We start from the raw sequence: 27,760 nt of genomic DNA, 5'->3' as shown, positions 1-27,760 counted from the left end.
ATAACACTATGCATAAATCAAAAGACATAACAATTTTGTCAGCACATTATAGGAAAGATATTGTACATTAACAGGGAATAGTGAGATTGTGAAAAAGTCTAAAAATCTGGCCATACAAGGAATAATCAAAATAACTTAGAATGCTTAGCTTGTAGAACAGAAGACTACTTTTAAAAATAGAAGCATACTATGTGGAAAACATTACATTATGCCGTACTTCCATAAAGTTACATCTATAGAGAAAATTAGAAGAAGACAGTGTTCAACTCATTAAAAGAAAAAAAAAAAGCACTGTATAATAATTGGAAGACTGGGAATAACAATTCAGGAAATAGTAAATTTAATGTTGTGGGTTAGAGATATGGATGAAAGATCAGGGGCAGAATATAGCTTTGGCTAACATTCAGAGGGGTGCTTCATAAAAGCCTGGATTCCTTAGACAGCCCCTGCATCCCTGCGCTGCACACGGCTCATCACTGGGTTCTGACATCACTGGGGATTAAACAACGTGGGGGTTTAAATGGATTTCAGCAACAAGACTGCCCAGAACTAACATTCCTGAGTCCACTGACAATAGCCCAGACTCCTGCATTGCAACCCCCATACTGCACATAGCTCAGGGTTTGAAACAACCCATGAGTTTAAAAAGAATGTTCAGCAATTATAAATTAAGATCTGCTGGGCAAGTTAAAGGATAGAATGGGAACAAGGAGAGTCAAAGACGTCATTGTCTACCCCCTAAGCATTGTACCCATTTCTTTTGTAACATTTTTACCTTATGATTACATGATATTATTTTTAAGATACTTTATTTTGCTTTTTCCTATTAGTTTCTTTAAAAATACTGTCCTGGTAAAAAAAATAACTCATCCTTATGTTGAATAATGAGATTAGAGTTTCTTTCTGTTTACAATTAACTTTTTGTTCCAGCTGTGTTACATGTATACACTTTTCTTTTTTTCTTTTTTAGCCTTAAAAGTTCCTGGAAAATGGTGTCTTACTATGTTGCCCTCAGCAGAGTGCTGTAGTGTCACAGCTCACAGCAACCTCCAACTTTTGGGCTTAAGCGATTCTCTTGCCTCAGCCTCCCAAGTAGCTGGGACACAGGTGCCTACCAGAATGCCTGACTATTTTTTTGGTTGCAGCAGTCGTTGTTTAGCAGGCCAGGGCCAGGCTTGAACCCACCAGCCTTGGTGTATGTGGCTGGTGCCCTACTCACTGAGCTACAGGCACCAAGCCAACACATATACACTTTTCATGTTCAATAAAAGACCCCTGAGGTTTTGGTTTGGGGCAGCACTTCCTTGCTACTCTCTGAGCATGGGAATTGCTTGCCTCCCCCAGCATCACTGGTTATTGCACTGCAAATAACTGTGTGTGAGAATTTTCATTCTGTGCCACCCCTTTGCCAGTCTCTCCACAGATGAATAACTACATAATGTAACTAGAAGTATTCAAGTAATAATGTGTTGGAGATGCCATAGAACACTGTTTCTCAAATCATATTACACATATGAACCACTTGGGAATCTTGGTAAGATTCAGATTCTGATTCAAAGATCTGGAGATACTGCATTTCTAACAAGCTCTCAGGGTATGCCATAGCTGATGGTCCTCATACCAGACCTTGAGTAGCAACTTTGGAAGAAATTTTTCCATTTGGGGACAGGTGGGGACTAGGTGATCACTAATGTGCTTTTAATTATTAAATAATTCAATTTATGAAATGAACTTTTGCTTTTTAAAAAAACCCTTTCACTGTAAAATAATACACAGAAAATGATATAAAATAAGTCTGAAAACAGTGAGTTATTTTAAGAAGACTACCCACCACCCAGTTCAAGAAACAAAACATTGCCAACCATTCCAGTAACTGCTCCATATGCCTTCTTTGGTTCACAAGTAACCACTATCCTGAAGTTTATGGTAACTACTTAATTGAATTTCTTTATGTATTTATTATCCATATGTGTATTTCTAGCATCTATCACATAGCCTTTGCCAATTTTTAACTTGGTATATCTGTAAGTCTCTTTTTAGATACACAAATTCTCCCATTTTCCTTTTTTTTCCTCACAACGTCTTCCTTGAAGAACCCAGGGCATTTACTTATAGTTTCCTATAGTCTGGATTTTGCCATACTTGTGATGCAGTGGTTTCTCTGTCTTCTAATTTTCCTGGCCTTATTTGGAAATTTGAACAGTCTCAGCTTTGATCCCTTTGTATATAGATTTAGAGTTTTTTTGTTAGAAGGTCTGTAGTACCTGATTATCATTCTTTTTTTGTGTGTGTTAACAGGCATTCAATCTCAATGGCTGGATCCATTAATTAATTGGGGAGGACAAAATGGTGATATTCTAACCTTTCATCATTTCATTTACATTGCTTTACTCACATGAATTTATTTTTATTTTTTTATTAAATCATAGCTGTGTACACCCAGAAGACCAAAAAATCACATTGTAACAAAAATATTTGTACCAGAATGTTTATTGCAGCCCAATTCACATGAATTTATAAGAAAATTATTCTTGTCATTATTCTTGTCTTGACATTTTATGTAAGAAAGGCAAAATACATTTTAATATTTTTTCTTATTTGTCCATATTCAAGATTGAAATGTGAGTTTCTGTCATCACCTTAACAAGGGAACCAATTAGGTAGGTTTTTTAAAAAATAGTATATCACTAGGAACTCATGAATTGAACATTTTTTGTATACATATTCAATCCAATGCAATTCTTATTTTTTATTGAAACTGAAGTTGCTCCAGTTCTAGCCAGAGGCAACCTGTGTTACTTGGCTCCTAAGTTGTTTTGAAATAGACATAGTAGTCTATTAGACATGCTAGGTATCTGGCATGTCAAAATGTGCCAGGTTTATTCACAATATTTTCTAACCCAGATCTGGAATCAGGCTTTTATCCAAAAAGCTCTGGTTTCTTTTAATGGAAAAAGTATTTTGTGACAACTATCGAGAATAAATTGCTTCTATGTTGTCATGGTTTCTAGATTGTCTAAGATAAAGGTAGACTATTACACATAAATACATAGAGACACATAAATTTATGCATAATTTTGACATTTTCAATTCAAATTGGAGACTATGAGGTTTTTCCTTAAACTCTTCCATATTACATCTGTATTTTCTTCCACACTAGAAGTCCTAGACTTTAAGAACACAGAGATGAAGGAATTAGAGTAACCCACAATTGTTCATTTATTAAAATGACCACATTACACATAAAAGTTATTATTGAGACTAATACTACTGTTCCTACTTTTGTCTAATTAATTTTTAACTGAAAAGAAAAAAATGCATATATTTATGGGTGTACTACTTGATGCTTTGATATACATGTACACTGTGGAATGGCTAAATCAAAATATTTAATATATGCATTATCTCATATACTTGTTTGTGGTGAGGACACTTAATATGCATGCTTTTTATTAACTAGCCACCATGTGATGTTCATTAGATCTCTTGACCTCATTCCTCCTATTTAACTGAAATATTGTGTCCTTTGATGAACATCTTCACAACCCTCCCTACACCCAGACTTGGTTAGCATTACTTTTGATTATTTCTTTTTTTAGAGTCTTATCTTGCAAGAGAGTTCTAGCAGCTATTTGAGGCTCACAGAGATTAGGCTACTCTAGCACAGTGATTTCCTCTGGTGTGCCACAGCACATTAGCGTATCTTCCGTGTGCCACAAAAAGTTTTTTTTTTTAAAAATATTTATTTACTTGTTTTTAATTTATTGTTGGGAATTCCTTGAGGGTACAAGAAACCAGGATACACTGTTTGCATTAGTTAGGTAAAGTCCCTCTTTAAATCATGTCTTGCCCCCAAAAGGTGTGGCACACACCAAGACCCCACCCCCTCCCTCCTTCCCTGTCACTGCTCTTCCTTTCCCCACCCCCCTTCTCTCTCTCTGCTCTCCCCTTCCCCCAAGCAAACTGTGTCATTAATTGTTAATTGTCCTCATATCAAAATTGAGTATATAGGATTCATGCTTCTTCATTCTTGTGATGCTTTACTAAGAATAATGTGTTCCACTTTCATTCATGTTAATACAAAGGCTGTAAAGTCTCCATTTTTTTTAATGGCTGAATAGTTTTCCATGGTGTACATATACTGCAGCTTTTTAATCCATTCCTGGGTTGGTGGGCATTTAGGGTGTTTCCACATTTTGGTGATTGTAAATTGAGCTGCAATAAACAGTCTAGTGCAAGTGTCCTTATGCTAAAAGGATGTTTTTCCCTCTGGGTAGATGCCAAGTAATGGTGGGATTGAAGGATCAAATGGGAGGTCTAGCTTGAGTTCTTTGAGGGTTCTCTATAGTTTCTTCCAAAAAGGTTGTATTAGTTTGCAGTCCCACCAGCAGTGTAAAAGTGTTCCCTTCTCCCCACATCCACGCCAGCATCTGCAGTTTTGAGATTTTGTGATGTGGGCTATTCTCACTGGGGTTAGATGGTATCTCAGGGTGGTTTTGATTTGCATTTCTCTAATAATTAAGAATGATGAGCATTTTTTCATGTTTGTTAGCCATTTGTCTGTCTTCTTTAGAGAAGGTTCTATCAATGGTCTCTTGCCCATTGATATATGGGATTGTTGGCTTTTTTTATGTGGATTAATTTGAGTTCTCTATAGATTCTAGTTATCAAGCTTTTGTCTGATTCAAAATATGCAAATATCCTTTCCCATTGTGTAGGTTGTCTATTTGCTTTGGTTGTTGTCTCCTTAGCTGTACAGAAGCTTTTCAGTTTAATTAAGTCCCATTTGTTTATTTTTGTTGTTGCAATTGCCACGGCAGTCCTCTTCATGAAGTCTTTCCCTAGGCCAATATCTTCCAGTGTTTTTCCTATGCTTTCTCAGAGGATTTTTATTGTTTCTTGCCTTAAATTTAAGTCCTTTATCCATCTTCAATCAATTTTTGTGAGTGGAGAAAGATGTGGGTCCAGTTTCAGTCTTTTACATGTGGATATCAAGTTCTCCCAGCACCATTTATTGAATAGGGACTCTTTCTCCCAAGGTATGTTCTTGTTTGCTTTATCAAAGATTAGGTGGTTGTAAGATGTTAGTTTCATCTCCTGGTATTTTATTTGATTCCAAATGTCTATGTCTCTATTGTTGTGCCAGTACCATGCTGTCTCGGCCACTATGGCTGTGTAGTACAGCCTAAAATCTGGTATGGTGTTTCCCCCAGCTTTGTTTTTATTATTAAGAACTGCCTTAGCTATACAGAGTTTTTTTCTGGTTTCATACAAAACACAGAATCATTTTTCCCAAATCTTGAAAGTATGATGTTGGTATCTTAATAGGAATGGCATTAATAAGTAGATTGCTTTATGAAGTACAGACATTTTAACAATGTTGATTCTTCCCAGCCATGAGCATGGTATGCTCTTCCATTTGTTAATATCCTATGCTATTTCCTTTCTTAGGTTTACATAATTTTCTTTATAGAAGTTCTTCATCTCCTTTATGAGGTATATTCCTAGGTATTTTATTTTCTTTGAAGCTATGGTGAAGAGAGTTGTATCCTTAATTAGCCTCTCATCTTCATATTATTGTTGTATACAAAGGCTATATATTTGTGGACATCAATTTTATATCCTGAGACATTACTGTATTTTTTGATGACTTCCAGGACACTTGTGGTTGAGTCTTTGGGGTTCACTATGTGTAAAATAATATCGTCATCAAAGAGGGAGAGTTTGACCTCTTCTGCTCCCATATGGATGCCCCATATTTCCTTGGCTTGCCTAATTGTATTGGCTAGAACTTCTAGCACTGTTGAATAGTAATGGTGACAGAGGACAAGCTTGTCTGGTTCCAGTTCTGAGAGGAAAAGCTTTCAGTTTTACTCCATTCAGTAAAATATTAGCTGTGGGTTTATCATAGATAGCTTTGATTAGTTTAAGAAATGTGCCTATACTCTTCAGTGTTCTAATTAGAAAAGGATGCTGGATTTTATCAAATGCTTTTTCTGCATCTATTGAGAGGATCTTATGGTCTTTGTTTTTGCTTCTGTTAATACAGTGGATAACGTTTATGAACTTGCATATGTTAAACCAGCCTTGCATCCCTGGGATGAAACCTACTTGATCATGATGTATGACTTTTTAAATGATAAGTTGTAATCTATTGGCTAGGATATTGTTGAGAATTTTTGTAACTGTGTTCATTAGTGAAATTGGTCTGAAATTCTCCTTTTCAGTTGGGGCTTTTCCTGGTTTTGGTATGAGGGTGATGTTTGCTTTGTAGAATGTGTTGGGGGCAGATTCCTTCCTCCTCAATTTTTTGGAATAATTTCTGCAGTACGGGAATAAGCTCTTCCTTGAAAATTTGATAGAATTCTGTTGTGAAGCCATCTGCACCAGGGTATTTTTATTTTATTTTATTTTTATTAAATCATAATTGTGTACATTAATGTGATCATGGAGCACCATACAGTGGTTTTATAGACTGTTTGACACATTTTCATCATACTAGTTAACATAGCCTTCCTGGCATTTTCTTAGTTATTGAGTTAAGACATTTATATTCTGCATTTACTAAGTTTCACATGTACCCTTGTAAAATGCACCACAGGTGTAATCCCACCAATCACCCGCCTTCCGCCCATCTTCCCCCCTCCCTCCCCTTCCTGTATCCCCTCCCCATATTCTTAGGTTATAAATGGGTTATAGCTTTCATATGAAAGCCATAAATTAGTTTCGTAGTATGGCTGAGTACATTGGATACTTTTTCTTCCATTCTTGAGATACTTTACTAGGAAGAATATGTTCCAGCTCCATCCATGTAAACATGAAAGAGGTAAAGCCTCCATCTTTCTTTAAGGCTGCATAATATTCCATGGTGTACATATACCACAATTTATTAATCCATTTGTAGATCGATGGGCACTTGGGTATCTTCCAGGACTTAGCAATTATGAATTGGGCTGCAATAAACATTCTGGTACAAATATCTTTGTTAATGTGATTTTTGGTCTTCTGGGTATATACTTAGTAGAGGAATTATAGTATTGGATGGCAGATCTATTTTTAGATCTCTAAGTGATCTCAAAACATCTTTCCAAAAGGAATGTATTAATTTGCATTCCCAGCAGCAGTATAGAAGAGTTCCCTTTTCTCCACATCCACACTAACATCTCTGGTCTTGGGAATTTGTGATATGGGCTAATCTTACTGGAGTTAGATGATATCTCAAAGTAGTTTTGATTTGCATTTCTCTGATGATTAAAGATTATGAGCATTTTTTTACATGTCTGTAGTCCATGTGCCTGTCTTCTTCAGAGAAGTTTCTCTTTAAGTCTGTTGCCCAGCCTGCGATGGGATTACTTGTTCTTTTCTTGTTATATGTTTGTGTTCTCTGTGGATTCTGGTTATTAAACCATTATCAGAGACATGACCTGCAAATATCTTCTCCAATTCTGAGGGCTGTTTGCTGGCTTTATTTACTGTGTTCTTGGCTGTGCAGAAGCTTTTTAGTTTGATCAGGTCCCAGTAGTGTATTTTTGAAGCTGCTTCAATTGCCCGGGGGGGTCCTCCTCATAAAATATTTGCCCAGACCGATTTCTTCAAGGGTTTTCCCTGCACTCTCTTCTAGTATTTTTATAGTTTCATTTCCTAAGTTTAAATCTTTAATCCAGTGAGAGTCTATCTTAGTTAATGGTGAAAGGTTTGGGTCCAGTTTCAATCTTCTACAGATTGCCAGCCAGTTCACCCAGCACCATTTGTTAAATAGGGAATCTTTTCCCCACTGAATGTTTTTAATTGGCTTGTCAAAGATCAAATAATGGTAAGTAGCTGGGTAATCTCTTGGTTTTCTACTCAGTCCCAGACATCTACTTCTCTGTGTTTGTTCCAGTACTATGCTGTTTTGATCACTATCAATTTATAGTATAGTCTGAGGTCTGGTAGCATGCTTTCTCCTGCTTTGTTTTTATTTCTGGCTAATGTCTTGGCTATTCGAGTTTTTTTCTGATTTCATATAAAATGACTTATTATTTTTTCAAGCTCTTTAAAGTATGACAGTGGAGCTTTAATAGAGATTGCATTAAAATTGTATATTGTTTTGGGTAGTATGGACATTTTAACAATGTTGATTCTTCCCAGCCATAAGCATCGTATGTTTTTCCATTTGTTAACATCTTCAGCCATTTCTTTTCTTAGAGTTTCATAATTCTCTTTATAGAGATCTTTCATGTTCTTTGTTAGATAAACTCCCAAATATTTCATCTTCTTTGGCACTACTGTGAATGGGATAGAGTCCTTAACTGTTTTTTCAGCTTGACTATTGTTGATATATATAAAGGCTACCAATTTATGAATGTTGATTTTGTAACCTGAGATGCTGCTATATTCCTTGATGACTTCTAAGAGTTTTGTAGTAGAATCCCTGGTGTTTTCCTGATGTAGTAGACAATAATATTGTCTGTGAAGAGCGAAAGTTTGATCTCTTCTGACCCTATATGAATAACCTTGATCACCTTTTCTTCCCTAATTTCGATAGCTAAAACTTCCATTAGAATGTTAAAGAGCAATGATGACAATGGGCAGCCTTGTCTGATCCCTGATCTGAGTGGAAATGACTTCAATTTAACTCCATTAAATATGATATTGGCTGTGGGTTTGCTGTAGATGGCCTCTACCAATTTTCTTAAGTATTCTGATCATGAAGAGATGCTGGATATTATCAAAAGCTTTTTCTGCATCAATTGAGAGAATCATATGGTCTTTGCTTTCTAATTAGTTTTTGTGCTGAATTATATTTATAGATTTATGGATATTGAACCAGCCTTGAGATCTGGGATAAAACTGACTTGGTCATGATGTATAATTTGTTTGATGTGTTGCTGGATTCTGTTTGTTAGTATCTTGTTGAATATTTTTGCATGTGTTTTTAATAGTGATATTGGTCTATAATTTTTTTTTCTTCTTGAATCTTTTCTTGGTTTGGTGATTAGGGTGATGTTTGCTTCATAGAACATGTTATTTAGTCTTCCTTCTTTTTCTATATTTTGGAGCAGGTTGAGTAACATAGGTACTAGTTCCTCTTTAAAGGTTTGGTAGAATTCTGACGTGAAGCCATCTAGTCACAGGCTTTTCTTTTTAGGGAGATTTCATGTTATTGAGGCTATTTCAGAACTTGATATTGGCCTGTTCAACATTTCCACTTGATTCTGGCTAAGTCTTGGAAGGTAACGTGCTTCCAAGTATTGGTCAATTTCCTTCAGATTTTCATATTTCTCACAATAAAGTTTCTTGTAATATTCACTAAGGATTTTTTGAATTTCTGTGGAGTCTGTTGTTATTTCGTCTTTGTCATTTCTGATTGATGAAATTAGAGATTTTACTCTTTTTTTCCTGGTTAGGTTAGAAAAAGGTTTGTCTATTTTATTGACCTTTTCAAAAAACAAAATTTTTGATTTATTGATCTGTTGTATATTTCTTTTGTTTTCAATTTCATTTAATTCTGCTCTAATTTTGGTTATTTCTTTTCTTCTACTGGGTTTGGGGTTGGAATGTTCTTCCTTTTCCAGTTGCTTGACATCTCCCATTAAGTTGTTAACTTCCTCTCCTTCGTTCTCTTGAGGAAGGCTTGCAGTGCTATAAAATTCCCTCTTAAGACTGCCTTTGCAGTACCCCATGAATTCTGATAATTTGTGTCTTCATTGTTGTTTTGTCCAAAAAAATTTTGCAATTTCCTTAATAATCTCATCTATGACCCAGGTATCATTCAGCATAAGGTTATTTAACTTCCATGTGTTTGTATAAGCTTGCAGATTCCTGTTGTTACTGAGTTCATCTTTTATTCCATGGTGGTTCAAGAAGATGCAAGGAATAATTTCTATTCCTTTAAATTTCCTGAGGTTAGACTTGTGACCTAAGATGCGATCCATTTTGAAGTATGTTCCGTGGGCTGTGGAGAAGTATGTGTATTCACAGTTTTGTTGGTATGAAATGTTTTGTAGATGTCTGCTAAATCCAAATGTTGGATGGTTAGGTTTAAATCTAAAATTTCTTTGCTCAGCTTCTTATTGGAGGGTCTATCCAACACTGCCAAAGGAGTGTTGAATTCTCTGACAATTATGGAGCAAGTTGCTCATGTCTGTTAGAGTTTCTCTTATAAATTGAGGCACATTCTGGTTGGGTGCATAAATATTCATAATTGAAATCTCATCATATTGAGTATTACCCTTAACAAATATGAAGTGACCATTCTTATCCTTCCTTACTTTTGTTGGTTTAAAGCCTATTGTGTCTGCAAATAGAATTGCAATACCTGCCTTTTGCTGATTACCATTTGCCTAAATATGGATGACCATCCTTTCATCCTGAGTCTATATTTATCTTTTAAGGTTAGATGTAATTCTTGTATGCAACAAATATCTGGCCTGAGTTTTGTATCCAGTCAGCCAACCTGTGCCTCTTTAGAGGACAGTTTAAGCTGTTCACATTAATGGAGAATATTGATAAGTCTGGCAAAATTTTGGGTATCGAGTTTTTCAAAAGTCCAGTGAACATTTTTAATCCTTTCACCACTGTGGCAGTTGGAGTTTGATCAAAGGTTTCTGAGTGAGTTTATTTTTGTAGTAGAGGATTGGGCTGGTCATTATGGAGGATAGGTCTGAGAATATCCTGAAGAGCTGGTTTGTTTTTTTGGCAAATTTCTTCAACATATGAATGTCATTAAAGTATTTAATTTCTCCATCATAAACGAAACTCAGTTTAGCTGGATACAGTTCCCAGGGTTGAAAATTATTTTACTTTAGGAGATTAAATGTCAATGACCACCCTCTTCTGGCTTGAAAAGTTTCAGCAGAGAGATCTGCAGTCATTCTAATATTCTTCCCTTTGTAGGTAATGGATTTCTTACATCTGGCTGCTTTCAGAATTTCCTTTTTTTTTAAAATTTATTTTTATTGTTAAATCATAGCCGTGTACATTTGTGCAATCAAGGGGTACAATGTACTGGTTTCATATATAATCTGAAATATTCTCATCAAACTGTTCAATGTAGCCTTCTTGGCATTGTCTTATTGTATGTAGACATTTGTATTCTGCATTTAGTAGGTTTCACACCTACCCATTCTAAGATGCACCGTAGGTGTGGCCCCACCCATTACCCTCTCTCCACCCTAACCTCCCCCCTCCCTTCCCTTCCCTTGGCCCTTTTTCAATATTCTTGAGCTATATTTGGGTTATAGCTTCATATGAAAGCTATAAATTAGCTTTACAGTAGGGCTGAGTACATTGGATAATTTTTCTTCCATTCTTGAGATACTTTGCTAAGAAGAATATGTTCCAGCTCCATCCATGTAAACATGAAAGAAGTAAAGTCTTCATCTTTTTTAAGGCTGCATAATATTCCATGGTATACATGTACTACAGTTTGCTAGTCTTTTTGTGGGTCGTAGGGCACTTGGGCTTCTTTCATGACTTAGCAGTTATGAATTGTGCTGCAATAAACATTCTGGTACAGATATCTTTGTTATATTGTGATTTTTGGTCTTCTGGGTATATATCTAGTAAAGGAATTATAGGCTTGAATGGCGGGTCTATTTTTAGGTCTCCAAGTATTCTCCAAACATCCTTCCAGAAGGAACGTATTAGTGTGCATTTGCACCAACAGTGTAGAAGTGTGCCCTTTCTCCACATCCACACCAACATCTCTGGTTTTGGGATTTTGTTATGTGGGCTACTCTTACTGGGGTTAGTTGATATCTCAAAGTAGTTTTGACTTGCATTTCTCTGATGATTAAGGATGATGAGCTTTTTTTCATGTGTCTGTAGATCGTGCATCTGTCTTCTTTAGAGAAGTTTCTTTTCAAGTCCTTTGCCCACCCTGAGATGGGATCCCTTGTTCTTTTCTTGCTAATATGTTTGACTTCTCTGTGGATTCTGGTTATTAAACCTTTATCAGAGGTATAACCTGCAAATATTTTCTCCCATTCTGAGGGCTGTCTGTCTGCTTTACTTACTATGTTCTTGGCTGTGCAGAAGCTTTTTAGTTTGATCAGGTCCCAGTAATGTATTTTTGATACTGCTTCAATTGCCTGGGGAGTCCTTATCATAAAATTCACCCAGGCCAATTCCTTCAAGAGTTTTCCCTGTACTTTCTTCAAGTATTTTTATAGTTTCATGTCTTAAGTTTTAGTCTGTTATCAGTGAGTCTATCTTTTTTAATGGTGAAAGGTGTGGGTACTGTTTCATTCTTTTACAGATCGCCAGCCAGTTCACCCAGCACCATTTGTTGAATAGGGAATCTTTTCCTCACTGAATGTTTTTAATTGGCTTGTCAAAGATCAAATAATGGTAAGTAGCTGGATTCATCTCTTGGTTCTCTATTCTGTTCCAGACATCTATTTCTCTGTCTTTCTGCCAATACCATGCTGTTTTGGTCACTATCAATTTATAGTACAGTCTCAGGTCTGGTAGCGTGATTCCTCGTGCTGTGTTTTTATTGTTGAGTAATGTTTTGGCTATTCGAGGATTTTTCTGATTCCATATAAAACAAAGTATTATTTTTCAATATCTTTAAAATATGACAATGGAGCTTTTATAGGAATTACATTAAAATTATATATTGCTTTGGGTAGTATAAACATTTTAACGATGTTGATTCTTCCCAGCCATGAGTATGGTATGTTTTTCCATTTGTTAATGTCTTCAGCTATTTCTTAAAGTTTCATAGTTCTCTTTATAGAGATCTTTCATGTCCTTTGTTAGATAAAATCCCAAATATTTCATCTTCTTTGGCACTATTGTGAAAGGAATAGAGTCCTGGACTGTATTTTCGGCTTGGCTATTGTTGGTATATATAAAGGCTACAGATTTAAAATGTTGATTTGTAGCCTGAGACATTGCCAGAATCCTTGATCACTTCTAAAAGTTTTGTAGTAGAATCCCTAGTGTTTTCCAGATATACGATTATGTCATCTGCGAAGAGTGAGTGTTTCATCTCTTCTGACCCTATATGGATACCCTTTATCACCTTTTCTTCCCTAATTGCAATGGCTAAAACGTCCATTACAATGTTCAAGTGCAATGAGACAAAGGGCAACCTTACCTGGTTCCTGATCTAACTGGAAATGATTTCAATTTAACTCCATTCAGTACCATATTGGCTGTTGGTTTGCTGTAAATGGCCTCTATTAGTTTAAGAAATGTCCCTTTTATACCAATTTTCTTAAGTGTTATGATCATGAAGGGATGCTGAATATTATCAAAAGCTTTTTCTGCATCAATTGAGATAATCATGTTGTTTTTTTTTTTTTTTTTTAGTTTGTTTATGTTCTGAATTACATTTATATATTTACGTATATTGAACCAGTTTTGAGATCCTGGGATACATCCCACTTGGTCACAATGTGTAATTTTTTTGATGTGTTATTGGACTCTGTTTGCTAGGAACTTATTGAGCATTTTTACATCAATATTCATTAGTGATATTGGTGTATAATTTTCTTTTCTTGTTGGGTCGTTCCCTAGTTTAGGGATCAAGGTGATGTTTGCTTCGTAGAATGTGTTGGGTGGTATTCCTTCTTTTACTATATTTTGGAAGAGATTTAGTAATATAGGTACTAGTTCTTCTTTAAAGGTTTGGTAGAATTCTGACGTAATGTCATCTGGTCCTGGGCATTTCTTTATAGGGCAATTTTGCATAGTTAATGCTATTTCAGAACTTGATATACACCTGTTCAACATTTCCACTTCGTTCTCGCTAAGTCTTGGTGTGTTGCGTACTTCTAAGTATTGGGCAATTTCTTTGAGATTTTCATATTTCTGAGAGTAAAGTTTCTTGTAATTTTTGTTAAGGATTTTTTGAATTTCTGAGGGAGTCTGTTGTTATTTCATCTTTACCATTTCTGATTGATGAAATTAGAGATTTTTATCTTTTTTTCCTAGTTAGGTTGGCCAAAAGTTTATCCATTTTATTGACCTTTTCAAAAAAACAACTTTTAGATTTATCGATCTGTTACATAATTCTTTTGTTTTCGATTTCTATTAATTCTGCTCTGATTTTGGTTATTTCTTTTCCTTCTTGGGTTTGGGGTTGGAATGTTCTTCCTTCTTCTGTTGCTTGAGATGTCCCATTAGGTTATTAACTTCCTCTCTTTCCATTTTCTTGAGGAAGATTTGCAGTGCTATAAATTTCCCTCTTAGAGTTGCCTTTGCAATATCCCAGAGGTTCTTATAATTCATGTTCATTATTGTTTTGTCATAAAATTTTGGTGATTTACTTCTTAATCTCGTCTATAACCCATGTTTCCTTCAGCATAAGGTCATTTAGCTTCCATGTTTTTGTATAGGTATGCAGATTCCTGTTGTTAGTGAGTTCAACTTTTATTCCTTGATGGTCTGAGAAGATGCAATTTTGAATGGTTAAGTTTAAATCTAAAATTTCTTTGCTTAGCTTATTTTTTGAGGATCTATCCAGCACTGATAAAGGGGTGCTAAAATCTCCAACTACTATGGAACTGGAGGAAATCAAGTTGCTCATGTCTGTTAGAGTTTCTCTTATAAATGAGGTGCGTTCTGGTTGGGTGCATAAATATTGATAATTGAAATCTCATCATATTGAGTATTACCTTTAAGAAATATGAAGTGTCCATCCTTATCCTTCCTTATTTTGGTTGGTTTAAAGCCTATTGCATCTGCAAATAGGATTGCAATGCCTGCTTTTTTCTGTTTGCCATTTGCCTGGAATATAGATGACCATCCTTTCACCTTGAGTCTATATTTGTCTGTTAATGTAAAATGAGATTCTTGTATGCAGCAGATATCTGCCTTGAGTTTTTGTATTCAGTCATCCAACCTGTGTCTCTTTAGAGGACAATTTAAACCATTCAAATTAATTGAGAATATTGATAAGGCTTTCGAGAATCTGGTGGACATTTTTAATCCTTTTGCGACTGTGGAAGTTGGAATTTGATCAACATTTTCTGGGTGGGTTTACTTTTGTGGTGAAGTATTACGCTGGTCTTTATGGAAGATAGGTCTGAAAATATCCTGGAGAGCTGTTTTAGTTGTGGCAAATTTATTCAACATGTGAATGTCATTAAAGTATTTAATTTCTCCATAATAAATAAAACTCAGTTTAGCTGGGTACAGGATCCTGGGTTGAAAGTTAATTTGTTTTAGGACATTAAAAGTCGATGACCATCCTCTTCTACCTTGAAATGTTTCAGTAGAGAGATCTGCAGTTATTCTAATATTCTTGCCCTTGTAGGTGATGGTTTTCTTTTGTCTGGCTGATTTGAGGATTTTCTCCTTCATATTAACTTTAGTGAAGTTAGTTATGATATGCCTGGGGGATGTCTTATTCAGGTTGAATTGTGCTGGGGTTCTGAAAATGTCTGCTATCTGAATTTCAGAATCTCTTGGCTTGTCTGGAAATTTTTTTTTCATAATTTCATGGAGAAGTGCCTCTGTGCCTTGTGAAGCTGCTTCATCACTTTCTGGGATTTCAATGAGGTTGATATTAGCCTTCTTCGAATTATCCCAGGGATCTCTGAGAGAATGATTCATTTTTGCTCTCTATTTCTCTTCCTCTTTGAGAGTTTGCAAGTGATCAAAAGCTCTGTCTTAAATGTCAGAAATCCTTTCTTCTGCTTGCTCCTCTCATTTACTGAGGGATTCTACTGTATTTTTCAGATCTTTGAGGGCTGCAAATTTTTGCTCCAGTGCATCAAAATCTTTGGTGGTTTTGTCTTTAAATTCATTAAGTTCTTGAGATAATTTTTGAATTTTTCTCGAATTTCTAATTTCAACTTTTTGAATTTCTCCTCAGATTTCTCATTCAGAGTTTTGAATTGCTGCTCGAATTTTCCTCCTTTCTATTAATCTTGTTTGCAATCCAAATTCTGAATTCAATTTCTGACATCTCGGCCAGCTGTTTATGTATGGGATCTTCCATTACATCTGCCATTTCTTTCCTTCTGGGGGGTTGATCTATTCTGGTTATTCATGTTACCAGAGTTTTTCTGCTGATTCTGCCCCATGATTATTTCACACCATTTGAATTTTCCCTGGAGCTTTGTCGATGACCCGTACAGTGCTACGTCCTGAGAACCTGGGGACCTGTTTTGTGTGGTGGGGCTAAGTGTCTCTGTCTTGTTTTCAGCTGGTCACTGTCTGACCCTAGTGAAACATTTACTCTGGGTTGAAGACTCAGCTGTGGAGAAATACCAGCAATTATGTCATCCTGCCACCCCACAGGTAACAATTGGAAAAGAAAAATCAAACCTTCCTACAACCACACACCTAGGGCACCACTTGGATCGTCCTTGGGCCATTGGCTCAGTTCAAAATGTCTAAATCAATTGTCTCAGTTAGCACCCTTCTCAGATGGGAGATTTTAAATTGTCTCTGGCAACTACATCACAGGGGTCTGCTGTCAACTCAAATATGACTTGCTCCAGTGCTCTGTGTAGTCAGGAGGAGCCACCTAGCAAATAGATTAGTCTTGGAAGGTTGATACCTCTTTCCCCACCTTACACCTCTGTCACGCCCAGTCACTAATAACCTCACAGGGTTGTGACCCAGTTACCTCCATTGAGCAGATATTCCAATGGGTTGCACCTGCCTGAATCACAAGAAAATTTATGTCTGCTCAGCCAGGCCGCTGCTCTCTGCCTCTATCCAGCAGAGCGAGGTGAGGTTTGACAACCTCAGGTGCTTTATGGAGGCTTGGGAATGTTCACTCAGTTCTAGCCCTGCCCCTGATTGATGTTATTGACAGAACAGAACAACTTTGCAGGAATTTGTTTCTGTCCCTGCTAAGTTCCCCTGCAGAAGAGAAGCTGTTTTGAGTTCCCAGCACTTGCACCTCATGCCCTGTCTTTGCTCCTGCAGGTTTGTATTCACAGTATGGTTAGTTGTCAGTTCTAGCCTCCTGCCTTCCTTTGTCTATAGGTTGACGATCCCCTGAGGGCCAGGTGCATCTTTAGGCTCAGTAAAGCTGTCCTCTGGGTCAGTCCTGCCCTGGGAATCTCCCAGCTCTGTGTGCATTTTCTAGTCCCCATGCTACACCCAGGCCAGTACCGCCTCAGGCAAACCCTTTACTCATGGGGTCTGTGTTTCTGTCCATGATCTGTTCTGCTGTGGTTGCCACCTGAGAAGATGCCCAGCCTCTTCTGGTTGCCCAGAAAGACAGGGGGTGTGACTTCAGAATATCCGGGGGTGAGCCCTATTGTTGCCAAAAATGGCTGCTGCTCTGTGCCTCAGGGCACCGCTGCTCTGGCATGGTTCCCTCACAGCCAACTGTCCTCTCCTCACTCTCGTGCCACAGAATCAGCACTGACCAGCTGCAGTCCAGGACCTGTCCACAACCCTTGAGAAATCACTGAAGAATCTGGACTCCTGGGGGGACAGCCCTCCAGACCTCAGAGTGAGAGTGGAGAGGAGTGCTGCAAGCTTAGAATTGCAGGTAGAAAATATATACAGTTTTATAGTTTTATGCCTGGCAGGAGAATGCCATCGCACCCTAGTAGGGGAGGTAGGTCCAGTTTTTAGAGAGTCTCTCCCGTGGAGTGTAGTGGGAGGACCTTTGAACTCTGCTCGTTTGTTTGTGGGGCACTCCAAGCCGTTCCCGTGGGGGAGGGGACTCCTGTCTGCTTGTGATAGATTTTGTACCTTTTGTTTGTATCCTTGGGGTCACAACTTGCCTCAGCAGGGTTGATGTGCATTCTTCAACCTTCTCTCTTGGTGAAGCTCAAATCCACCTGGTTACTTGCTAAATTTCTGTCCTTCAATTCTCCTTCTGGACAGGAGCCTCTGTGGAAAGTTGGCTTTAGTCAACCATCTTGTCTTCTCTCCCTGGACCAGGGTATTTTTTTGTTGGAAGCTTTTTTATTGTTTCTTTAATCTCAGTGCTTGAAATTGGTCTGTTCAGGAGCTCTATTTCCTCCTAGCTAAGTCTAGGGAGAGGGTGTGATTCCAAATATTGATCCATTTTCTTCATATTGTTTAATTTCTGGGCATAGAATTTCTGTTAGTATTCAGAGATGATCTCTTGTATCTCTGTGGTGTTATTTCCCCTTTATCATTTTGGATTCAGGTTACCTGAGATTTTAGTTTTCTATGTCTAGTCTGGCCAAAGTTGTATCTATTTTATTTATTTTTTAAAAAGACCAACTCCTTGTTTCATTGGTTTTCTGAATGATTCTTTTGTTTTCAATTTCATTGATCTCTGATTTAATTTTGGATATTTCTTTTCTTCTGCTAGGTTTAGGCTTAGATTGTTCTTCTTTTTCCAATTCCATAAGATTGGCTTGTGAGTTTGTTGATGCATTCTCTTTCTGTTTTTTGAATGTAGGCATCTAAAGCGATAAATTATCCTCTTAAAACTGCTCTTGCAGTATCCCACTGGTTTGGGGGGCTTCTGTCTTCATTGTTGTAATGCTCAAGGAAGTTAATTTCTTCTTTTATTTCTTCCTGCAACCAACTGTCATTCAACAGAAGGTTGTTTAATTTCCATGCCTTTGTGTGAGGTTGAATGTTTTTGTTGGAGTTGAGTTCTACCTTTAGTCCCTTACGGTCTGAGAAAATACAAGGCAAAATTTCAATTATTTTGATTCTGTTGAGGTTTGAAACAGACTGAGTAGGGTCTGTTTATGCACCCAATTTAAATGCTCCCAGTCTGTTTATGCACCCAATTTAAATGCTCCCAGACTCTTGAAACAGACTGAGTATTCTGAATAGGGTCTTTTTCAAGAATCTGGGAGCATTTCAATTGAGTGCATAAATAGAATTGAAAATAAATAAATAGAATAGAATAAATAGATAAAATAAATAAATAGAATAAATAGATAAAATAAATAGAATCTTTTTGTTGTTTTTTAACCTAGACCAATATAAAGTGACCATCTTTGTCTTTTTTGACTTTGTTGCTTTAAATCCACATGTATCTGAAAATAAAATTGCAACTCCTCTTTTCTTCTGAATTTCGTTTGCCTGAAAAACTATCTTCCACCCCTTTACTTGGAGTTTTAATTTGTCTTTTGAAGGTAGGCGTGTTTCCTGCAGACAGCAAATGGATGGCTTGTGTTTTTTAATAACGTCAGTCAATCTATGCCTCTTCGGTGGGGAATCCAAGCCATTAACATTTATTGAGATAATTGATAAGTGTGGTAGAGTTCTATTCATCTTATTTTGTGACAGTCCATTGGTTAGTTTTATCTTCTGCATCAGTGTGGAAGTTAGGTTCTGTCCTTTAATTTCTGAGTGCTTACTTTGCTGTGGATCCATTGTGATGGTCAGTGTGTAGAACAGGTTGAAATATTTCCTGTTCTTGTTGTGGCAAATTTCCTCAATGTTTGTATATCAACAAATTATTTGATTTCTTCATCAATTTTAAAGCTTAAGTTTGCAGGATATGGAATTCTGAACTGGAAATTGTTCTGTTTAAGTAGATTAGAGATAGATGACCATTGTCTTCTTGCTTGGAAAGTTTCATTAGAGAAGTCTGCAGTCACCCTGCTGGATTTTCCCCCATAGATCAACTGGTATTTACTCCTGGAAGTTTGCAGAATCTTTTCTTTTTCTTGACTTTGGACAGGTTCATCACAATGTGTGTTGGAGAAGCTTGGTTAGAGTTGAGGCTACATGGAGTCTGATATCCCTCTGAAAGGAGTGTGTCAGAATCTTTGGTGGTATTTGGGAAATTTTCATTATAGTATTCTCTCCATTCCTCTGAGGCAGTCTTCCCCTTCTGGCATACTTATAACTCGTATGTTTGAGTTCTTCATGAAATCCCATACTTTTGTCAGTGAATGTTCTGCTTTCTCTCTCTTCTTTTCTGCCTCTTTAACTATCTGAGTTATCTCAAGAGCTTTATCCTCTACCTCTGAGATTATTTCTTCTGCATATTCTATTGTTGATACTTTCTATTGCATCTTTAATTTCCCTAATTGACTGTTTTAGTTCCTTCAGCTCTGCTATATTTTTCTCTATTCTTCATATTGTTCATCTCTTATTTGATTCTGTTTTTAGATTTCTTTTTGATGATTTTCCACTTTATTAGAAGTTTCCTTCATTTTTTCCATCATTTCCTTCATTTTTTTAACATCTGTATTCTAAATTCTAAATTTCTGTATTCTAAACTCCCTTTCTGTCATTTTCAACACTTCTTTATAGGTGGAATCCTCTGCAGTAGCTACCTCATGGTCCTTTGGTGGTGTTGGGGGTGGGATGGGGGTTGCTCTGGGCCTGGTTTTTTATGTTGCCAAGATTTTTCTGCTGATTATTCCTCATGAATGATTTTTTAAAAAAATTTGTTTCCTTGCCCTAATTTTATTTTCACTTCCTCGTGGTCTTTAAGTTACTGTGTCTATGGACTAGGGTTTCAATGAGTCCTTTTGGTACAGGACCAGAAGGATGAGAAGATTGACAAGCAAGAAGGGAAAAAAGAAGGAAAAAAATAAAGGAAAGAAAAGAAAAAGATAAAAAAGAGGGAGTGGGTAAAAGGGAATATTTACAAAAAAGAAGAGAGGCACAGAAAAAGGGATACAGGAACAATACAGGTGTACAGTAGGATACTTTGACCCAACCTTAAAACCCCCCAACCTCTGGGGGTACCGGGTTGGGTGGCTCCCTTGAAGTTAGCAGCCCATTGCTAGCCTGTTTGGACACAGTACCTCCCCTTCATCAAGTAGAGAGGGAAGAAAAAAATGCTATAAGTCAAACCCAAACAAGCAAACAGAAAACTTTACAGGACAAAATTGGGGAAAAACCCAAATCATAGGGGATAGAAACACTAGCAATAATGAAGTTCTAATTGTTGGAACAAAAAGCAATGGAAAATTATATTTAAACTAGAAAAAATGAAGAAAGAAAAGAAAGAAAAAGGAAAAGAAAAATCTATAGGGAAAATGTTGAAATTAAAAAAAATAAAGCAGTATATATATCATGCTGAATATTGTCTGGGAAACAGGTGATCTTCTGGGGTATGAGATTTTAATCACAATGCTGATACGGCTATTTGAGATGGAGACTGGAGGCCTCTCCTGATTTCTCAAACTCTGGAGTGTGGAGAACCTAAATCTCTCCTCAGCCCACTTAAAAGGCCCTTTAAACTGCTAACCTTGGCTAAGCAGAAGCTTTCCCAGGAAAGCACTTGTTGCTGGGATCACCCCTGAAATGGCTATCTACTTACCCAGTGTGCCAAAATGAGTCTCACTCTATGCCCCTGAGGACCAAGGCTGTAAGGCATCTCAGTCCCCACTTTTAGGCTGCTCGGTCACTAGATTATTTGATCCACCTGATTCTTGCTCTCTGACTCTTAGTCCAGAGCTTGCAGGGGCCGTTCTCCCACAATGGCTCCATGTCACCCACAGCTGAACACTCTTAGCTCCATTTTGCTCAGTCTGGGGCCCTTGACAGCACTTGAAGTTCTCCACACTCTTGCCCAAGTTTTCCAAAGGTAGTTCAACTTAGTGCCAAGTCCAAAAAAACACAAGCATCTCACAGGTAAGGCCTTTCCAGTTTGTGATCTCACTGCTGCTGTACTTAACAGCTGCTGGCAGGATTAGACCGAACGAACTCACACAAACACTTGCCAATTCTCCACTGCTCTTGTCCTCCTCATGAGGTCCAGAAGTCTCTTGCTGTTTCCATGTGTCCCCAAAGGGATGTTTCTGGGATCCCACCAGCAAGACATGCCTGGAGTCTTCTCTCCCCAGACTCACCATGCCCAGTTGCAAGGAAGCTGTTACTCAGCTGCCATCTTGCTCCTCCCCCTCACAGCAAAAAGTTTTAAAGATCATTAAATTATTTTCAAGAGAAGTTCAAAGCACAGTAAGTATATTTTTTACTCTTTTTTATTGCCATGATTTAAGTGTGCCAGGGAAGTTTAACTATAGGTTCAAGTATGCCATGATAGAAGAGATTGAAAAACACTGCTCTAGCCCCTTTATCTTACTGTGAGTCACTTGCACATACTTCTATTATAAATGGACAATCCCCTTCCCTTTTCCTCTGTTGTTTTCAAATTGCACTACCCTCCTTACAATGAATACTTACTGGCTACTCACAGTTCTCTGGTTCTAAAGTTTGTTACATTCTGTACTGCTTCCCATGTTGTGTCCTGCACAGACACTGATAATTTGTAGATCTTATTGCTTTTGGTGACTTGTCTCTATTGGCTGTATTTTAAAAATCAGCAGTATTGAAGTGTGATTTACACACAATGAGATGCATTGATATACAGGTACAGATTTATGAATTTTGACAGTCAAAATAAAGAAAATCTCAATTTGTCTCAAAACTTCCCTGTGCCCTTTGATTTTCATGCCACATACCTCTGACCCTAGATACCACTGATCTAGTTTCTATTATTATACTTAGTTCCACTATTTAGAATTTCATATAAATGATATCACACCAAATTTATTCTTCTGTGTTTAGCATAAAGAAAGAAAATATTCAGATTTTGAGGTTCGTGTATATTGTTTCCTTCATGAGAAATCTGTTCCTTTTCATTACTAATTTTCCATGGTAAATGTGTACAGCAATTTGCATGTCCATTCACTTGTACATGCACATTTTGATAACGACAAGTCATAGGCTTGCATTGATCGTCATGGGAAACCTGCAGTCATTCCTCATTTCATTATACATGTTTTCATCTGTCTGCTTTTGTCATTTTGATAACTTCTTTTCTCCAATTTGATTATGATACACATTCCTGTGTCTTTTTTTTTTTTTTTTTGCATTTATTTTTTCTTTTGGGGGGTTTATTGATCTGCTTTGATATGTGGGTTTATAGTTTTCAACAAATCTGGAAATATTCCAGTTATAATTTCATCACATTTTTAAATACCATATTTTCTTCCCGATTCATTTATGGGATTCTAACATATAAAGAGATTGAATTGTTTGACATTATCTCATAGGTCACTGAGTCTTTAATGATTTTTTTTCCAATCTCCTTTTCATTTTAGAATTCAATTTGGGTAGTTTCTAGTCCTCTTTTTTTTTTTTTTTCTCTATCTTTACATTAAATAAATTTTTATTCATCACCATCTACTATGTTGTTATGCATATGCAATACTTTTATTCATATTGTTTTTATTTCTAAAATTTTAATTTGGTTTTATTTATATCTTTTATTTCTCTTCCTGCTATATTCATGTTTTCCTTTAAATCCTTAAATTCGTGTGTATGAAAATTCTATCTTTTTATTTCTATTTTCTTTCTTTTAGCTTGTCATTATTTTTTTGAGCATATGTAGATATTAAATTGTTAAACGTCTTAACTTTGTTTTCTTCCTTTAAAGCATGTTGGAGTTTATTTTTCTAGGGAATTTAAGTTACTTGCTGATCAGTTTAATCTTTCTTGTGGCTTATATTTTAGCTTTCTTAGGGTAGGACTATAGTAACATTTTTCCTAAGGTTAGTTTAGGTATTACCCAAGGGTCTTTACTGAATGCCCCAGGTGTAATGTGAGTTTTTACCCAATGACTGGGATAATCAGTTTCAATCTGAGATTGAAATTCAAGTATCTCACATCCCTAGGTTAAATGCCATAAATTGTTTAGTTTCCAGTAGTTCTCATCTTACTTTGTGGAATTTCATTGTACACATTCACAACTTAAAATTCAACCTAAGATGCAAGCAGTTATGATGCATGATTAAAAAGCTTTTACTCTATGGATCTTCCTCTCTCTGTTATCCCATCCCACTGATTCCACTTCCTCAGCTTGCCTGACCTCCAATATCCACTGTGCTTCCTACTTTAGGGTCCAGAATCTACTTCCAGGTAGATACCAGAGGCAGTCATGAGGTTCACCTTTGTTTGCTTGTTTATTTATTTATTTCTATCTTAGAGATCATAGGGAAAGTCTGGTACCAGTACCAATACTCCACATGACTGGGAGTGAAATTTCTCCATCTGCTAATTTGTGCTATTTGTGATGCTAGTTTTTCTAGGGGACTTGCTATCTATTTGTTCTGTTTTATGATTACACTATTTTTATTATGTTATAAAATTTCTAACATAAATGTATTTTTTTTTTAAATATGACTTTGTTTTTGAATGGATATAGCCACACATTTTTTTCCTTTAAAATTTGTTCAGATAGAGTGAAAAGTACTTTATTCAAACAGTTTGAATGAATGCTTCATCTGTAAATAGATAAGGTGTTCTTTGTAACTTCAATCCAGCTCAAGGTTACACTATCAACAATAATTATTTTGGAGATGGTAGAGTAGTGGTGTTTCTATTTCTTTCTACTCCATAATTACAATGCAAAGTAATGAAACTGAGAGGAGAAAGTGGCATCCTCCATGAATATAGGAGACATCTACAACATTCACAAAACTTAACTATTAAAATGCTAGTCATATCTTTCTCAATTTGAACTCAGTAAAAATGAGATAGCACAGATGAGCATGAGCTTCCAGAGGTCACAAAATAATGTGAATCCTTGGAAAGTAATTACATCCTTGGGTAGGACTAAGCAATGCCTTATTTTGAACTTACATTTTTAGGTAATGAAACTCCGTACTTCTGGGCTGTGTGTTTGGTTAGAATAATAATAATAATGATAATAAGTAGAGAGGGTGAAGGGCTTTATAGATGAGTTTACAGAGAACTACAAGATGTGCATGCATGTTTAAAGAAAGAAATGAGAATTATCCATACATGGAACAAATAAATAGCTCTTGGATCAATGAAGAATCTAATATGAATCTGAAGAATATCTAATAAATAATAATACTTAAAACACTGAATTTTATAAATCAATGAGTTGTCTCAATACATGGGCAAACTTTCTAGACTTATTATTTTTTTATTTTTCTAAACGTTTTATTAAATCATAACTTTGTACATTGATGCATTTATGGAGTTTGGTGTACTGCTTTGATATACAGTGTGAAATGCTTACATTGAACTAAGTAATACATCCATCACAATTATTATTCAATAAGAAATAATTTTAAAATGAAGCATTAAATTAAGTAGGCACAATAAAGACTAAACAAAAATGATAAAAAAGATAACAGTGGAAATGTATTAATGACAAAATTAGAAAATGGTTGAATTAATAAAAAGGAGATGTGGCAACTTGATCAAAAAAAGAAGCACAATTTTACAAATAAAAAACAATGAGAAAATATCTTTTAAAAATCAGTCCTTGGTTTGTACTGTGTTAACTAAAATGTGTAGATATTGGAATTATGCTCTTGCTTTGCATGGCTCTCATATATATAACATTCATTACTAGGTACTGAGAAAAGCAAGGATTGACTATAATTTCAAAATATATTTACAAAATCAGTGAGGTAAATTGGCTCAAGTCTAAGAAAAAACAATGTTTTTAAAACCTGTAATAAATGCATAGAGAACTATAAATTACTGAAACTTATACAAGAAGGGATACAAAAATTTAATAGACAAATAGACATGGCATAAAGTAAAATTGTCATAGTTATCATCATTAAAAGTTTCCAGAACCAGAGTTGGACATGGTGGCTCATGCTTATAATCCTAGCATTCTAGAAAGCCAAGGTGGGACGATCACCTGAGACCAGCAATTCCAGAGCACTTGAATAAGAGAAAAATCTGGTCTCTACAAAAAAAAAAAAAAAAAAAGAATAGCTAGGTCTTGGTGGTGGTGCATACCTGTAGTCTCGGCTGCTCAGGAGTCTGAGGCAGGAGGATCACTTGAGCCGAAGATATTGAAGTTGCAGTAGGCTGTGATGACATTACTGTCCTGGTAACAGAGCTGGAACCTATCTCAGGAAAAAAAAAAAAATTTCCAGACACAGATGACTTCTTAGCTGAGTTGTTCAAACATTTTTTGACAGCTATGCTCACATATAAGTGTTATTTCAGAATCCTTAATAAAATATCAATGTATGAAAATAATCACAGTAAAGCAATAATATATTATGGTTAAGTAAAATTCATATCAGAAAAGTAATGACAGTTCAGTGTTAATAGATCTATATTTAGTACATAATAATAAGGTCAATAAGAGAATAAAGTCAATAATAAGTCAATAGGAGAAAATCATGTACATCTCCAGAGATGCCAAAAAGGCAACGGACACATTTTTTATTCATTTTTTCTCTTTTTTTAAAAAAAACCTACTCAGTTAAAAAGAAATGGGTTATTTAAAACTAAAAACCAGGGTCCCGGTTTGGTGCTCATAGCTCAGTGGTTAGGGCACCTACAACATACATCGTGGCTGGTGCGTTTGAACCCAGCTGGGGACTGCTAAAAGCAACGATAACTACAAGAACAACAAAAAAATAGACCCGTGTTGTGGCAGGCACTGATAGTCCCAGCTACTTGGGAGGCTGAGGCAAGAGATCGCTTAAGCCCAAGGGTTGCTGTGAGCTGTGACAGCACAGCACTCTACCAAGGGTGACTTAGTGAAACTCTGTCTCAAAAAAAAAAGAAATAAAATAAAAAATAAAAATCAGGGTCACCTTCAGTAATGAAGAAATGGATTCAATTCCATTAAAGACTAGTAAAAGAAATATCATTCACTCTTACCTCTAATAATATCATTCTATAAATTCTGATCAGTTGGAAAAGATTAGAAAGCAAGGTGTTAAGTATTGAAAAAGAAGTGGCAAATGTGTTTTTAATTGAAGTTGATATAGCATTTACCTGGGAAACCTAAATCCATTAGTCTTGCATGATTAATGATATGAAAGAAAAGATATTTCACTAAAACTCCTGATTACAAAGTTGATATAAAAGTTAATATCTTAATAACAATATATTATAAAATTAAAAATTTCTTTTTATTTATTGTTTTAAAATTTGTTTTTTATTTCAAATTAATATGAGGGTTCAAATTTTTAGGTTAAATTATTCTCACTTCCAGGGAAAAATTCCATTTGTAAAAGAGCCCTTCACCCAGGTGGTGTGTTATATACACTCACAATGTGCACATTAGGTGAGATTCTGGCTCATGCCCTCCCCCTCCCCTTTGCTCCTCCACCTCCCTCTACCCATGTACTAGACTATATTTGTGTTTTATTATTCTTATGAGCATGTAATTATTTACCTATTGGTTTCATATTAGTATAGAGTACATTGGATATTTGTTCTTCCATTCTTGAGATATTTTATTAAGAAGAATGTATTTCAACTCCATTCAGGTAAATGTAAAAGATGTAAAGTCTCCATTTTTTAATGGCTGAATAGTATTCCATGCTATACATTCCATTTTTTTAATGGCTGAATAGTATTCCATGCTATACATATAATATAGTTTGTTGATCCATTCATGGGTTGTTGGGCACTTAGGTTGCTTCCAGGACTTGGCAATTATGAATTGAGCCGCAATCAACATTCTGGTGTAAATATCTTTGTGGCAAAATGATTTTTGTTCTTCTAGGTAGATACCTTGTAATGAGAATGTAGGATCAAATGGAAGGTATACTTTTAGATCTTTGAGGATTCTCCATAATTCTCTCTAAAGAGGCTGTATTAGTTCGCAATCCCACCAGCAGTGTAGAAGTGTTGGCTTCTCTCCACATCGACGCCAGCATCTGGTGTTTTGACTTTGTGATGCGGGCTAATCTTGCTGGGGTTCGGTGATACCTTAGAGTAGTTTTGATTTGAATTTCTCTGATGATTAAAGATGGTGAGCATTTTTTCACATGTTTGTTGGTTATTCATCTGTCATCCTTGGAGAAGTTTCTGATCAAATCTCTTGCCTGCTTATCAATGGGGTTTTTTGCACTTTTCTTATTGTTTGAGTTCTCTGTAGAGTCTAGAT

This window comes from Nycticebus coucang, chromosome 11 (genome assembly GCF_027406575.1).
Source record: "Nycticebus coucang isolate mNycCou1 chromosome 11, mNycCou1.pri, whole genome shotgun sequence".
NCBI lineage: Eukaryota > Metazoa > Chordata > Mammalia > Primates > Lorisidae > Nycticebus > Nycticebus coucang.
Note: the sequence above shows the minus strand (reverse complement) of the source record.